Raw genomic sequence first — 7,660 nt, 5'->3', positions numbered from 1 at the left:
TGCCGCTGACCCTGAGCTGTGGTCCGGGCAGTGTCGCTGCTCGTGACGGCGCCACGCGCCCCGCTCGCTGCCCGCCAGGGCGCAGGTCGCCTTCGGCGTGAGCGGCACAGCAGGGCTGTAACACATGGATAGCGATGCCTTACAAGGGAACGACGCGTTTGTAGATCTAGGTGCTGGTGAAGCAGGGGCAATGTCCGAAACGTCGCCAGTCGAGTTCTGCTATTGACGAATGCGTCGTCGTTGTTGTTGTTGGTTCTCCTTGTGCACCACTGCCAACGCAGCACACGTCACTTCCAGCCGTCTCTCCAGCCCTGCCATGGCAATCCATGACACCCTCCACGGGGGGGGGGGGGGGGTTAGTGGGTTGGGGGCTACGGGGGCTGGAGCGCTCCGCAGCACTCCGCATTGTGAAGTTACACACATTGGCGAGGGCGTCACGTGTCTCCTGGTCTCTGTCTCTGTGTCTCCTGGTATCTGTGTCTCCTGGTCTCTGTGTCTGTGTCTCCTGGTCTCTGTGTCTCCTGGTCTCTGTGTCTCCGTGCCCTTTCTGTGTGTTGCGTCTCTCTCTGTGTGTCTCTGTGTCACAGTGCCTGTGGCGAGATACTCACTACATCGCCTGGTATACAGGAGGTCGTGGCTTCGATCCCCGATCCTGGTGTATCTCGAGGTTGCATGTCTGTCCAATTGGCCGCGTGGATTTGTCTCGGGTCCTCCGGTTTTTCTCTCCACATTTAGAAACATGCGTTTAGAATATCTGGTTGCTCTTGATTTCCGCATGATAAACCACTTCTTTGAGCTATCATTTGTGGCCAGTGGCCTTTACTTGCTCAAATAAAAACGAGTTACTTTCGTTGAAGCAACCCAGTCGTGGCGAACACGAGGTTGTAATGCTTTGCCGCCTGTGCCCTATCTCACGTAGAAATCCCGGTGTGGCTTCAATTACATCACGGAGCCCGGGGCGAAGGTCTCTGACCACAGAATAAAGACGCGGAAACCTCAAATTGAGAGTGTGAACATGACCCGTGGCAGCGCTCACACGTGCGGGCAGGTTAGATGACAGCGCCTGACGTCTTCCTACTCAGAGTGAGCTCCACCAAACACGACCATGTGGCCTAAAGCTGCAGAAACAACGTGATGGCAATTTGAAATCTAGACGCGACTGGCTTCATCCTCACTGTTGATCATCAACAGTTCAGCTGTGTACTGGACTCATGCTGGTTTTGTGATTGCCACAATGTAACTAACCCTCATTCGTTGAAATCCAACGGTTGCTTTTGTGCTGATTGCCATTTGCCTCGTTGCTGTACTTATTTGTTTAGCTTTTGTCATTGTGGTGCCCCAGGTCATTCTTGCGAATCAGACTCCTATCCGGCTTTCTCGAATTCTCGCCTTGTTACACTAAATCAACGTGGACATTGCAACCTGTGCGTATGATGGGAGAACCCACCACCACAGTGGGAGGAAGCTGCGGGCTGGAAACAGAAACAGTAACACGCGAAGGTGCTGACGCTGCTGCTGCTGCTCACACACAGCAGGCTGCAGGCAGCAGCCGCACCACTCCTGACGTGCACGCCACGTGAGCGCAGCGTGGCAATGCTCTCAGCCTTGTCCAGACCACCAACTCCAAATAGAGTCGGCGATCGATGCAGTAATACGGCCACATATTTTAGCTGTCAGTTAAAAAGGGTTAAACGTGTTTCTTGCCGAACATCTCTTTATGTGCGGCAAACCGGTTACCGCTTTAAAGCGGGCTTTTTTCATGCGGTTACCGGTAATGCAAACAATTTTTTTTAAACAACCCCACAGCCACAGCGCACGACGCCGCTCGTGGCCGCTACAAGGAAACAATTCCCTTCTTGGATCCCATTCTTCTCGGTGCCGCACGCTCCGAGCCATCGCCCCCCGCCCTCCCCGCCGCCTTGGGGAGCGCAGCGGCGGCGGGCGGCAGTCGCCTGCCGACAGCGGCGGGGCTGGGGGGGGCTGGGGGCGCGAGGGGGGAGGAGGGGGGGCGAGGGGGAAGCGAGGGGGGGGGGCAAGGGGGGAGCGAGGGGGGAGGGGGAGGAGGGGGGATGTTGAGACAGAGGGGCGGGAGGAGGAAGGGGAGGAGGAGAATGTGGGCGAGTGAGAGGAGGAGCCGAGGAGGAGGGGGAGGGGTCGGGGGAGAGGGGGGAGAGGGGGAGGGGCTCGCGGTGCCGCCTCCCCGCGCTCCCTGCGAGAGGCAGAGAGTTCGGAGAGAGAGGAGAGCGGCAGCAGCAGCAGCGTGGGAGACGGGGAGACCAGGGGGGCCAGGGAGACCAGGGGGACCAGGGGGACCAGGGGGCCCAAGGGAGACCAAGGCGGTCCCAGGGGGACCAGGCGCCCCGTGCTGCTACCAGGACCCGGGTTCGACTGCAGGAACCTCCAGCTTGCAGGTAACGCAGACGCGGGTACCACCACCACTACCACACACAGGTACCACCACTACCACACACACAGGTACCACCACCACCACAACCACACACAGGTACCACCACTACCACACACACAGGTACCACCACTACCACACACACAGGTACCACCACTACCACACACAGGTACCACGACCACCACCACTACCACACACAGGTACCACCACTACCACACACAGGTACCACCACCACCACTACCACACACAGGTACCACCACTACCACACACAGGTACCACCACCACCACCACCACACACAGGTACCACCACTACCACACACAGGTACCACCACCACCACCACCACACACAGGTACCACCTCCACTACTACCACACACAGGTACCACCACTACCACACACAGGTACCACCACCACTACCACACACACGGGTACCACCACTACCACGCCGTGTACAGTGTGCACACTGTACACGGCGTGTACATGCAGCCCGCACACGCCGCGTGACACGTACTCCATAACACACGCAGCGTGACAGTACACGGCTCAGTACAGATCACACACACACAACACACAGCAGCACACACAGCAGCACACACAGCAACACACACAGCAGCAGCAACACAAACACAGCAACACACACACAGCAACACCACAACACACACAGCACACACACAGCAGCATACACAGCAACACACACAACACACAGCAGCATACACAGCCACACAAACACAGCAACACCACAACACACACAGCACACACACAGCAGCATACACAGCAACACACACAACACACAGCAGCATACACAGCCACACAAACACAGCAACACCACAACACACACAGCACACACACAGCAGCATACACAGTAACACACACAGCAGCAGCAACAACAACCGCCATTCGCCACTAAGTGGCGGTGACGTCACCACGACGCTTGTGCCAGGCCATGTGCACCTTGAGGCCACGTGAAGTGTCGAACAGCAGCAACACACACAGCAACACACACACACAGCAACACAAACACAGCAACACCACAACACACACAGCACACACACAGCAGCATACACAGCAACACACAACAACACACACACAGCAACACACACACACAACACGCACACAACACACACACAGCAACAACACGCACAACAACACACACAACAACACACAACACACACAACAACACACACAACATACACAACACACACAACAACAACACACACACACAACACAACAACACACAACACACACACAACAACACAACAACAACAACACACACAACAACAACAACACACAGCAGCAGCAGACGGAGGAGGCTTCCCCACGAGTGCGCGAGGCGTCCGCATGCTCCCGTGGTTTGACGTCAGATCGCTCGAGATGAACGGATGATCATTAAGCGGATTACAACAATTGGTCACGAAGCGCCCCATTACATCTTGGCTGTCATTGCACTGCGAGGCATCGTGGGCATAGTCGTGCCATGCGCATCGCTGGATTTATCCCGTCACATCGCGTGCAGTGTTATTTGTAAAAAAAAATGAATTTTCAGAAATAGATTTTATCGTGCCGAACAGGGAGTGGAGTGGCAATGGACGCAGTGGCAGGGCGAGGTGTGAGTGGCAGGGCGAGGTGTGAGTGGCAGGGCGAGGTGTGAGAAGCGGCGGCGTTCACCTCGCCTCTGTCGCAATGGAGCCACCACCCCTCGCCGTTGGCCGACACAACTGACGCGGGGAGACTTCCCGTGGACGGGTTGCTGCAGGAGGCATCTGTAGCGGCTCGTTGCCACCTCGTGCCGACATCAACAGATGTAGTGGTGCTCGCCTAGATGGTCATGTATGTGTTGATGTCATTCACGTAAAAAAAATCACATTCCCCCAGCCAAGGCGAATCATCAGCAGCAGCAGATAGTCAAATCACGCTGCTGCTGATTCTGCTGTCTTACTGGGAATCAATGCCCTACTGTCATGCAGCCCCATCCGTCCGGTTTTTCCGTACAAAATATCGCTAGGGTCCTTGCGCAGATTATAACAAGATAAATAAATGTTCCCTTCACATTCCTTTCCCTCCACGTGAAGAATAAAGGTGTTATTTACGCGTCCCAGTAGGCCCACGGCTTTCTGGGAGTGCGACATCTCAGCAACATTCAACACGACACTAACGATGATAGCGTCGAACTAGGACCCGTATCTAACAGAGAGGGGGGGGGCTCTTGCCCATGAACATCTCGGCAGTTTACCAGCAATTCGTCTAAGTGAGCCTGAATTCTGCTGACACACAATGTCGAAACCAGTCCAAAGTTTGCTTGTACTGAACCAATGCTGCTGAAATTGTGTATTGTCAGAAGGTCGTGTTGCTGATGGGATGTGTAAAAAATACTAAATTTTTATATGGAGAGACAGATGTGGGAAGGAGGCAAATTGTCAGATTTTTGTTAAATTTTTATTTCCATGGAGGCAGGAGGCTGAGATTGTGGGGAGAGCTGTGGACGTGGCGGCCGCGAGAGTTTGTAGTAAACCAGGGACGTTAGTAGCGGGCAAGACCACACGGGGGTTGGAAGATTGTGATTGAAGATAACAAAACAGAACCTTGCTGTTTGTGTCCTCTTAATAAAAGAGTAAGAATATTGGTGGCTCTCAAGTTGCCAGGGCGGCAGTCGTTGAGAGATAAACAAGAAAGTGCCGGATGCCGAGAGCAGCGAGCCTGAGGATTTGGGTTGAGATCACAGCTGGGAGATTGAATTTGAAGGCTCAGGATGCAGGAAAACTGCAGTATGGAAGACCTGCTCATGGCAGGCAGTAAAGAGACTGGAGTTCACGGCTGAGAGTGGCTGAGGGGCAAAGCGTGAGTGGTTCACATTGCCACACGTGGTAAATGTAGAGCCACAGAGGGCTTCTGTTATGGCCCTATGTTGTTGCGTTGTAAGGTGTTCAGGCTGTGTATCTCAAACGTGATCCCGTCGTTGTGCTGCGAGCGAGAAGAAGAGTGAACTTGAGCCAATTTGCATTCTCGAGTTTCCCCAGCAGCACTGCTCTGGCTTCATCAAAGTTGAGGCCACGCTCGCTCGGCGATGCGAGGTCGTGCACGCGTTTCGCAGACTTTGCGGCGTGTGCAGAGTGGGTGCTTGAAATTGATGTAATTACCAGCGACTGCTGAGTTCACGGAGATTCTTCCACATTTATAATTGCATCGGCCCTGCCATCCCTCTCCCGTTTTCACACTTGCCTAGTGGAGGAGTACATTAGTCAGCCTTCCACCAAAAGTGTAAATATTGTTATTGATGTTTATCTAATCACTTTCCGTATTGTGGTAGTTTGCTTTGTAACTGCCCCGTGTTTGTGGAAGCGTTTGTCAGTGCTCTATTGGGCACTCCAGGATTGATTTCGGTGGACCGATAGCGTCTAACGCAGCGACACGCACACACGCACACACACAGGGGTCACGCGGTTGACCTCACACATTCCTGTGGAGAACGCTTACTGCATTAGGGCAGAAAGTGGAGGTTTATCTGGCCCTCCTAAGATCTGGGAGAGCGGGTCCGGGTATAGAATTAGTATTCGGAAGGAGAACTCGGAGCATTAGTTGCAGCTAGGCTGGTCTTGCTGGTCACTTGCAGTTAAAGTCACAGAGAAGAGTTCATTGCGTAGAGATCCGTTGTTGTGGTTATGTCTGCAAGGAGCGTTGTCTGATTGTTGTGCCCCATCACGAATGCGCGCGGCACAGTAGGCAAATGCGCCGGTGTACGTTGCGGTGTGCAGGCCTTGCGTTCCGTTGATTCCGACAGACTTTGCTCCGCCGGACGGATAGTGACTCGGCGTGCCAGTGAGGCACACACAGTGACTCAGCCCTTACACGGTGTGAAGAGTTCCTGTGATTGAGGGTCACAAACACATTCTTTATGAAGGCATATCTTTCCGCTTGGGGTGCATGTAGATCCACAGACACATGATCTCTTTACTCGATACATGTGTTGTTATTGTAACAAAAATATATGTTCTTAAATCTACAATCCTACACAATGTATCTTGAGCATAAAATATAGGTTTTGATCAATTCGTATTTACATCACACTGAATGTTATCGGTTGTAGATCGACGCTAAACCACATGTTTTAGAATCCAAGTTATGTTGTGTTTTGCTATACGGTGGATAATCTAACAAAATCGGCAGATGTCATGCGTTATAAGTTTTCCCGTGTGGATAGCCCTATTGTTTTGTGCATTGTCACGTGCATTTTGAGTGAGCGTGTTGATGATGATGATGCAGCGTGCACGCTAAATTGAAGCATCTTGTCGAAATTCTATGAATCTCCTTTTGTCAGTGCGTGTTTATTTTCTGTGGCGGTGCTATTCTGGCTGCTCTGTTTACTATGACCACGGCAGCTTTGAGGAGCGTCGACCGTGGGGCGATTTAGTTTGAGTGTAGAGTCGCCGTTTCACAGCCCCCCGCTGTGACATGGCGTCAAGGCATCCCATCAGCCCTCCCATTTCATAAAACGAGTGCACTCTGTCAGAAGCCAACAGTGTTTGTCCTCGAGGAAGACTGGGCCCTACCATAGGAATGTGGATACTTGATGATGGTGCGCAAATGGAGCGTTAAGAACTCCCGGGCAGTGTGCGGAGACTCTGGTCGCCACCCAGAGCAGAACCACGGGACGTGTAACAATTCGTAAACACAGGGGAGGTGGCATCGTCACCACCATCACAGCGGCAATGCACCACTCCGCTACTCCTCGAGCAATCATTTGGTTCGACGGCCTTGATGTAAGATTACAGCTGCTGCTCGACATCAACATCAGCCACATGAGGAAGCCGAGGACGGGCCGCTCGACTGCTCGTTTGAGCAAGGAGAGGCGTCGCCCGGGCCCGAAGGCCACGGTTGTCTCTGCTCATAGGGCCACTGCATCCCGGCTGCTGCTGCTGCTGCTGATGGCGTTGCGTTGCATCACCGGTGTGCCAGGGACACTGGCACGTGGCTCGCGTCGCTGTGCTATGATGAGCACCGACAGCGCACCACTGGAGAGATGCTGCAGGCTGCTCAGTTGCTCTTGCTTTCGCAAAGCTTAACAAGTGCACGTGCATTTGAATGAAAATCATAGTTTGGCTTCCTCGTTTAGTATAGGCCAGTGTGCTCTTGGACCTTTACAAGCGATATGCCTGCACTGTCAGATGCCCTCTCTGCAATCGCCATTCCAGCGTATGTCAAGAGAGATTGGTGTCATGCAAAGCAATATTACTTTAGATTTGCATTTGTCTTAATGCTGATC

At 53.2% G+C, this 7,660-nt stretch overlaps 1 protein-coding gene across 1 annotated transcript in view; it reads left to right on the top strand.

Annotated features, from left to right (window-relative positions):
* Positions 1-2,228: 2,228 nt before the first annotated feature.
* The window catches only part of LOC144722114 (uncharacterized), a 53,983-nt gene continuing 48,551 nt past the window's right edge, over positions 2,229-7,660 (top strand). Inside the window, 1 exon segment of the mRNA XM_078600273.1 lies at positions 2,229-2,411. The gene's annotated coding sequence lies outside the window, so the exon portion shown is untranslated.

This window comes from Lampetra planeri, chromosome 13, assembly GCF_965212315.1.
Source record: "Lampetra planeri chromosome 13, kcLamPlan1.2.h2, whole genome shotgun sequence".
Lineage (NCBI taxonomy): Eukaryota > Metazoa > Chordata > Hyperoartia > Petromyzontiformes > Petromyzontidae > Lampetra > Lampetra planeri.
This window is presented reverse-complemented; position numbering and strand designations above follow the sequence as displayed.